We start from the raw sequence: 8204 nt of genomic DNA on the forward strand, positions 1-8204 counted from the left end.
GCTTGTGGAGTGACATTCCTAAATGCCAACATGGTGCCATGGGAGCATCAGGGGGAAATAATGATGGAGTACCCATGCCCGCAGGTCGGAGCAAGCTTGCCGCTGGAGTTGCTCCCTGGCTGCGCCAGATGGAGGACATCAGATCCTGGACTATTATGTGCATCACTCTGTCTCTTCGCTTTTTTTTTCTTTTGCTTTTTCTCTTTCTCTTGTCTGCTCATTTCCCAGTGGAGCCGCGCAGTCATTAGCAGGCGCTCAGCTGCCAAACACTATTGAGCATGTGGCGGCTCTAACTTTGCAGTTCCTACAGGAAATGGCACTAGCTATGACAACCTCCTAATGTATGTACAGAAAGTGTGCTTTCAGGTTGTGGTGGGCTGTAATGTGATATTTGTGTTGCATGTTTGTGTAATAATGCATGACTCATTGATGATTGTTATTCAAGGTAAGAAAGGGTTTGTGAACATACAAATGTAAAGAACTTCCTTTTGATCAAGAACAGGGTTTTGTATAATCTTTAGAAATGAGAAGGCTGTAAGTTAGACCCAATCCCAATTCTACACAGCAAATTGATCAGAGTTAAATTCTCGGTGTTGAAGCATTTCAGAGTAAAGTGTTGACGTTAAAGAGTTAGATTTTGATAAATGAATATAATAAGAGTTAGAATTGATTTTATTCAGTGCGAAATCAGGGAGTTATCTTTTCAACACTTGGTGGTGTTATTTCCAACATCCGGGAATTCATGCAGCCCCAGTCACTGAAGAATTTTCCAGACGCCATTTTCCATCTGAGGTTTAGAACAGCAACTGGTGAGTCAAACTACCTAAATGTTGGTATTTTACTGGCTTTCTTTAAGGAAATACAGTTGTAAACATATTGTTAAGTTAATAACTTTAGAATGGAGTGACAATTTTAAACTTTTGCGGTTCATTCATGGTCGTTTGTGTATCTAGCTTAACTGCATTACTATTCACTTCTTTTTAAGAATGTTTTCATATATGCTCACGCATACATAGTGCATAAAAACATCAAATGTACATGTTCAACACATTTCTGTCAAGCTTAATGCCATTTTGTGCGTTGTTACCCATCTGTAAAATAAAATCGACACTTCTCATTTAATTCGAAGCAAACTAGCGAGGGAATCCTCGGAGCAGCCTAGCCTACTCTGCCCGGATGCTAACGGCAACACAGGACGGTTTCCAAAAGCTCAGGAGAGTTTCTAAAACATATCTGGTGAGTAAATGAACATATGCTTACTTGTAAAAGTCTTATTCCTGACTAAAACATATGATTGTTTGTTATTCGTGTACGTTAATTTGGTTATTTTAAACACCGCGGCCCCTTTAAACTGCTTCATTCGTGGCCGTCCATATAACGTTACCGTTAGTTCATAGACGTGATAACGTACGCTTGAATTATATTAAGTGTTGACAATCATTAAAGTCAGAATGTTAACATTAATGTCTTTAAATGACCGCATTTGCACTTTCTCAGACATTTAACGTTACAGAAGTCTCCCGGAAGTTGCGGGACTAACGTTAACGTTATCCCGCAAATGCACAGAGACTCCCAGATGCCCAAGTAGATGCCCGCAAATGAATTATAATCTCCCGGAAATCGCGCGTCTCCCGCCCGGTCATTAAACACTTTGCACACCCCTCTCTACCGCATCCCTCCCAGCTCTTCAGGTACGTCGCGCGTCACCCCCACCGCTCTTCAGGTACGTCGCGCGCAACTCATCCCATTGCTCTTCTGGTACTCATCTCTCCCGCTACCTCCCGCAAATCAACTCTGTATCCCCCGAAAATGACTTTTCCCATGACTTTGATGTCTGACGTTAGTTAGTTAGGCTATTTATGTAGCCAGGAACATCTTAGTCAAGCTTTTTCTCCCGCATGATATTGTGCTTAAAACTATAGGCTAAACTTAGCATGTACTGTACACAACATTTCCGTTTTATTAAAGACAATTTAGTGCGTTGTAAACAGCCACCTGTCTGTAAAATTAATCAACTGATTCATATTTGAGCAGCCTAATGATGATACAGGTTTGATTTGTAGATTTATTATCAATAATCAACATCTGAATCAAAAGATATCTGAAAAAGTGTAAGGTATACTTTGTGATGTTCATCTCTCCTTTTTATCTGAAGGTTATGCATATGTGTTAGACACTAATGTGTTGTTGTTTTTTAACAGCCACAGTTCTCTATACAATAACACAAGACCCTGTGACGGTGGCTGATTAGAGACAGATGGTGTATTTCCAGAGTTGGTGAAATGACCAAGCACACCTTCTTGGTCATATGTGGTGATAATAATGAAGGTATGTTTGATAAAGTTCTGTATTTGTTTCACATAAGCTGAGAGGGTATTAGAGCATTAGAGAATAACAAATGACATGAAGGTGACAAGTTTTGTATTGTGGGTGAACTGTTACTTAAATAATGTTTTGCTCTTTGCTTTGCACCTTTTCTTCTTCTGCTTATCCTAATATTTTAGATTATATTTGGACCTGAAACATCTGCTAGACTCCAGGAAAGGTGGCGTCAATACTGGACCTGAAAGGGCCTAACAAGTTGAATCTGGTAAAGAAATACACACACACACACACACGCACGCACGCACACGCTTACAGAAAACTGTAAGTTTATGAATATTTTTTACACTGTGGCCAATATTTTGGGGAAGTCAGCATCACTAAATGATATAAAAGATTTTAAGCTCCTCTAAATTTTGCTCCAAGTGTTGTGTTAAATTCAGGATTCTGGACAGACAGCTGCCTGTTTTTCCAGTTCTAGTCATAGTGGTTAACCTAATTGTTTTTGGAGATTCCAACAGTGATGTATGTGTTTTTTCTACTTTTCCATATCCTGTCACCTCAACCAGCTGGGAGAGTCAAGTTGTGGATCATTATGTAGATTTTCAAAAGGTGAGTTTAGATTTCTTGAATGTTTTATTTACTTTAAATGTTCTTTTAAATATATCATAGAATTTGATTGCTATTTGTTTTCAAACATTTTTCTTAGTCATGCTGGAATCTTGAAGAGTTCTTAGATGAGCATCACCCTATATCCGTGCATCAGGAACCACCAGACGAGCGATCAGCAGCTACTACATCGTCATGGATAAAAAGGTCATCCTGTGGCCGGGAAGCACATCTTTCACAGGACATGCTTGATGAGATTTCCTAGCTCCAGTTTGTTTTCGCACAAGTTTACAGCATTTATACCTTCATTTAAACTGCTGTGTGTTGATATGGAGGACCAAGGAAACACCAGAAGTGAAAGATTTGCACGCCAAGTTGTTTAAAATGTAATTTTAACTTTTTTTAACTTTTAAATTGCTCAGATGAAACATAAAGTTTGGACCAAGGGACTGAAAGCCTTTTTGAGCACTGGTCACACATATTTTGTTGATACTGTCTGTACTAATAAAACATTTAAAGCATATTTGACATTGTTGCATTTTAAAAACTGAATGAATTGTTGAAGTGGTGAATGTTTTCAAATAAAAAGTTTTTTCTTTTGTAATTTACAGTCTATTTGACCTTTTTACCATATTTACACTCAAGAGAGTTGAATAAAATAACAATATATTACACCAGGCGGTGTTAAATATAGTTACATTTTTTAACTCTGCCCTGAGTTAAAATTAACCCTTACTTCGGTGTCAATGTGCCAACCCTTTTGAAAGTGTTGATTTAACTCTGTTTTGAGTGGACCCCATGAGACACTTTCAAATTGTTGAAATTAACACCCATAGAGTAGTTTTGGGTCCCCATATTTTGCTGTGTACCCTTTAGCCCTTTCCCTGTCCTAGTTCTCTGTAGCTTGAAGGCATAAGGCATTTCATATTATATACAAATGATTGTCAGAGTACACAGGAAAATAGGTACTTGGTTAAATATGGAGAGGATACAGTGCCTTTATCTTTGCTTTCTCACTCAGACCAGGAATGTGGTTCAGTCCTGCATGATTTTATCTCATGGTGTAATAAAATGAGACTAGACCTAATTGTGTCAAAAAAACAAAGAAATACTTATCAACTTTGGCAAAAATAAAACACCTGCTCTACAAATGGTGCTAATCAATGACACACAGGTAGAGGTTGTAGAGGAATGGTGGTACTTGGGAACAATTATTGACAACAGGTTGATATTTGATCAAAATACACATACAATTGTTAATTGGTACTAATAATTGGTAATAATACTTTTAATGTACAGTTATTCTTAAGACCTTTTACAATTCATTTATTAAAGGTATTTTGTACTTTTCCTTTATTTGTTGGTTTTCTTCACTGTCCATAGAAAACAAGAATCGTCTTCAAGGCATAATTAATTTGTGTTCAAAGATTTTGGGAGTTCCCCTGCGAAGTCTTGCATACTATTACGAACAGCAGGTGTTGAGGATGGCACATAAAATACTAGGAGACAGCACACATCCCCTAAATAAACATTTTGAGTGGATGCCCCTTGGTCGACGTCTAAGGAGAATAAGATGTTTCACAAATCATTATAAATTTACTTTTGTGCCTGAAGCAATTAGGTTATGTAATAAATGTAGTTAATCAATGGACTATTATTTGTTTTTTTTTAACTTGCTGTTAAGTGTTGATGTTTATTGTGTTAAGTGTGTCATTCTTGTTATACTATATGTGAAGCACCACCATGTCGAAATGAATTGCCCCAAGGGGATTAATAAAGTTTTCAAATAAAACTAAAAAACTAAGGGGAAGGGGTAGATATCCCTTCGAATATAGATTTTTCAGGACCACACTTGAAACAACAAAGAACCATATGATTTAATAGATTCATAACTGTGTTTTACTGTCATGCTTAAAAAACAAAAAACAAAAAAACTACAATAAAAACAGCTTAATTGCGCTATCTATAATTCATAATTATAACTCTTGTATAGCAGTTCCACAAAATTCTGACACTCGATGACACTCAAATTCCCTGTTAGAAAAGTTTAGTGGCTGGAAATGAGCTTTTAACAGTGTCTGCTGTAGTGTTAATGTTGTTTTTGGTGTGTTTACATAGATGAATATGGCCACAGTGTAAATGCGCAGTACAGTTACGATCTTATTGACACATTATATCGTTATGATAACATCATATATGCCTTCAGTAATTTCTTGAAGATATATACCAAAAAAAAAAAGCTTCTGGAATAACTACTGCAGTCACGATCGTCTGATCTCGTATGATGCATGAGATCACAATGACATACATGTGCAGGTGCTGTAGTGTCCCATTTCTTTGGGGTAAATTTTGAAGCCCTTCCTCTTCACACTCTGTTTTAAGGGCCAAGGGGAAAGGGTAGAGGTACAAAAATAGAATTGTGATTGGGACTTAATGTGGCGAATTAGCTCAATGTGAACTGAAGAGTAATATAAACAGGGCTTCAAAAGAATCGACTCTTTAAATCCGAACAACTAAATTGTCCAGCAATCATTCAAGCAGATGGTTGATTTCAACTACGGCTATTGCTATTAAAAATAAAAACTAATCTATGTTAAAGCAGGGACAGGGTAACAAGATCGAAGTTTAAGACATTAGATTCATAAATATGCACATGCACCTTTCTTTATACAAAATTAAAAATTTTTGACTAATCCAGCAGAAACTAAAGTCTAACACAAAACACATTCATACAGGTTGCCGAAAAGAGTAAAAGATGTCAAATAATAGCTTGAGAGGGTGTAATGATTTAAAAACTTTGGATTTTGCAAGACCAAACCAAGCAAACCAAAAATAGTCAATTAAAATCTTCTATGGTTTCTTTAGGGTTACGTTTAAAGGGCACCTATGCTGAAAAATCTACTTTTCAAGCTGTTTGGACAGACGTGTGTATATATAGTGTATAGACCGTCATATTGGGGTGAAATAAACACACCCAGTCTTTTTTTTTTTCAATTTAACAATATTAAAACGTTGGACCAATAGGAGCGGTTTTCAGACCGACCACAACTTGACGTTGGAGTGTGGTCCCCCTGCCCACCGAATTGATTGACAGCTTCGCGTAGCATAAAAGGTCTGTTCAGTTTGCTAAGATCATCAATCATCATTAAATGTGATCAAGAGTAAGTTTCACATGTGTAAAATGTTTTAAAACAGTGCACATGTGCAATGAATTACAGCGATTTACTTCAGCTTTACTTCATCAGTACAGCCAATCAGAACAATTATAAAGGAAGACGCTTCAATCCCGGTTTGTGGACGTTAAATCAGGTTTATTTTGTACATTAACATAACAGATATCCATACAGCAGTGGAGATTAGCCTGTATCCTGACACATTTGTGTGCAAAAACAGTACTAAGCTAAGCGCGCTCTGTCTGTGTGTGCGTGTGTGCATGCGTGAACTTTGTAACAATATTGCGTGTCACTCATCAATGCAACTGCACTACAAATACTCATTGGTAAAGTTCTTACTGTAGTATTTCTCACAAACGCTGCGTGAGACTTCTTCCTTTAAGTCTGTCTGTTGTCTGACACAGCCGAGGGAGGAGATTTAAGGCACGCTGACAGGCACGTAGAAACAGTAGGCACGTGAAAGGCGCAGTGCGACAAAACGACCCCCTAGTGGAAAGATGTATAAAACAGGATCTAATAAAAGGTATAATCAAAAATTTGATGGGTGTTTCGAGCTGAAACTTTACATACACATTCTAGAGATGCAAAACACTTATATGAAATTTTAAAAAGGGGGTTACCTAGGTGCCCTTTAATTTACACGAATTCAGTGGTAATCTGGAGGCATTACTTGCGTTCCTTTTGTGATGTGAAGGACTCCCTCTGTTGAGCTAATTTTTCCACATGGTTAGCTGGTGGTCGGCTCTTTATCCTGTTAGGTTTGGAGTGGGGTTGAGACTGTCGTTTCAAGTTTTGCAGCGAAAAAAGGACTAGTCATGTTGACTTCCAGCGCAATCTCACGGAAATCTGTATTTTTTTGATTACGTGTTAATACGTATGATCTAATTCGTACAATTTAGTTTGATTTGCTTATCAACCAATGACGGTTAGAGGTGGGGTTGGGTGCCTTGCCTCCTTTTTAAAATTGTACATTTTCATATGACTGAACTTGTACGAATTCGCTGTGCTCTAAACTTAACTAGACTCTCGGCGGAAAAGAAAGAGAGAAAGGTATCGGAGAAGGGAATGTCTGAGCTGTGCAGTTAACCTATTTTTGTCAAGGTCCATGCCTGTTCTCTAGACCTGAAGAGAAGCTGTGTCGGTTCTCTTCTTCATTCTGGTTTTCTCTGACTGTTATCTCAGAGCGCGGCCTAAGTCACCAGCTTTTATAAGTGTGGTCTTGTAACACCCTTGAGAGCTGAGCTGACCAATGGGAAAGCTATTTTTCTATAGGATGTTTTAAGGGCCTTTGTTCCAAAGCGTAGTGATTTGCAGATTTGCATATGTATTCTAGGTGTAAGCTGATGCAAAAATGTTTAATGTTTCATAAAATGTTAATATGTTGCACACGTATCAACACAAAATAAACAGTTGATTAGTACACCAAAGTAGCTTAGCAGGGACAACAAACATAAGCCATCTATGATTTGGTTTAGCCGTATTAGAACCATAATATTAATACATGAGCAAGAGACTTGTTGTAAAACACCTGATTACACATAAAGAGAGAATAAAGCTTTATATTAAAAGCATCAGTCTTAAACAAGGAGCGTATAAGAGCCTGACCATGTCTCTGTGTCCATTTCTGAGCAGGCATTCATGTCCTGTCGTAAATACCTTTGGAATCGTATTACACACTGACGCTCCAGTCTTTTCCTGGGTAGGAGAGGTTGACGGTAATTATGTGTCTGATTGGCCAAATTCGTAACATTAACATTCCCATTTATTTTAGTGAAAACCGTTGGACTGCAATGTAATGTAAAATCAGCTTATAACTATGTAGTCGCAGTGCATTTTTTTCTTACAGTTGCTTTTGAAAACACTATTGGTTGGCCATAGTGAAGGGTTTAGGTCAGTGGTTTGCTAGTCATGGTGATCTGTAAAACAATGGTGTACATTTACAAAAAAAAAAAAAAAATGTTCATCTGAAACATACAACAAAATGTACCCTAAATTAGGCCTGCACTATATATTGTTTCAGCATTAATATCGCAATGTGTGCATTCGCAATAATCACATCGCAGCATCTGAAATGTGGAGTTTTGTTGTTGATCAGCAATG

The 8204-nt window shown here is 37.5% G+C and overlaps 1 long non-coding RNA gene across 1 annotated transcript; it reads left to right on the forward strand.

Annotated features, from left to right (window-relative positions):
• The first annotated feature begins 571 nt into the window (after nucleotides 1-571).
• Nucleotides 572-4582, forward strand: LOC141377507 (uncharacterized). Its single transcript, XR_015507455.1, has 6 exons — nucleotides 572-809; nucleotides 1130-1236; nucleotides 2202-2328; nucleotides 2505-2590; nucleotides 2892-2934; nucleotides 3032-4582. It is a non-coding gene; the product is annotated as an uncharacterized LOC141377507 (long non-coding RNA).
• The last annotated feature ends 3622 nt before the right edge of the window (nucleotides 4583-8204 follow it).

Source organism: Danio rerio, chromosome 14 (assembly GCF_052040795.2).
Source record: "Danio rerio strain M-AB ecotype USA chromosome 14, GRCz13ab, whole genome shotgun sequence".
In the NCBI taxonomy this organism is placed as follows: domain Eukaryota; kingdom Metazoa; phylum Chordata; class Actinopteri; order Cypriniformes; family Danionidae; genus Danio; species Danio rerio.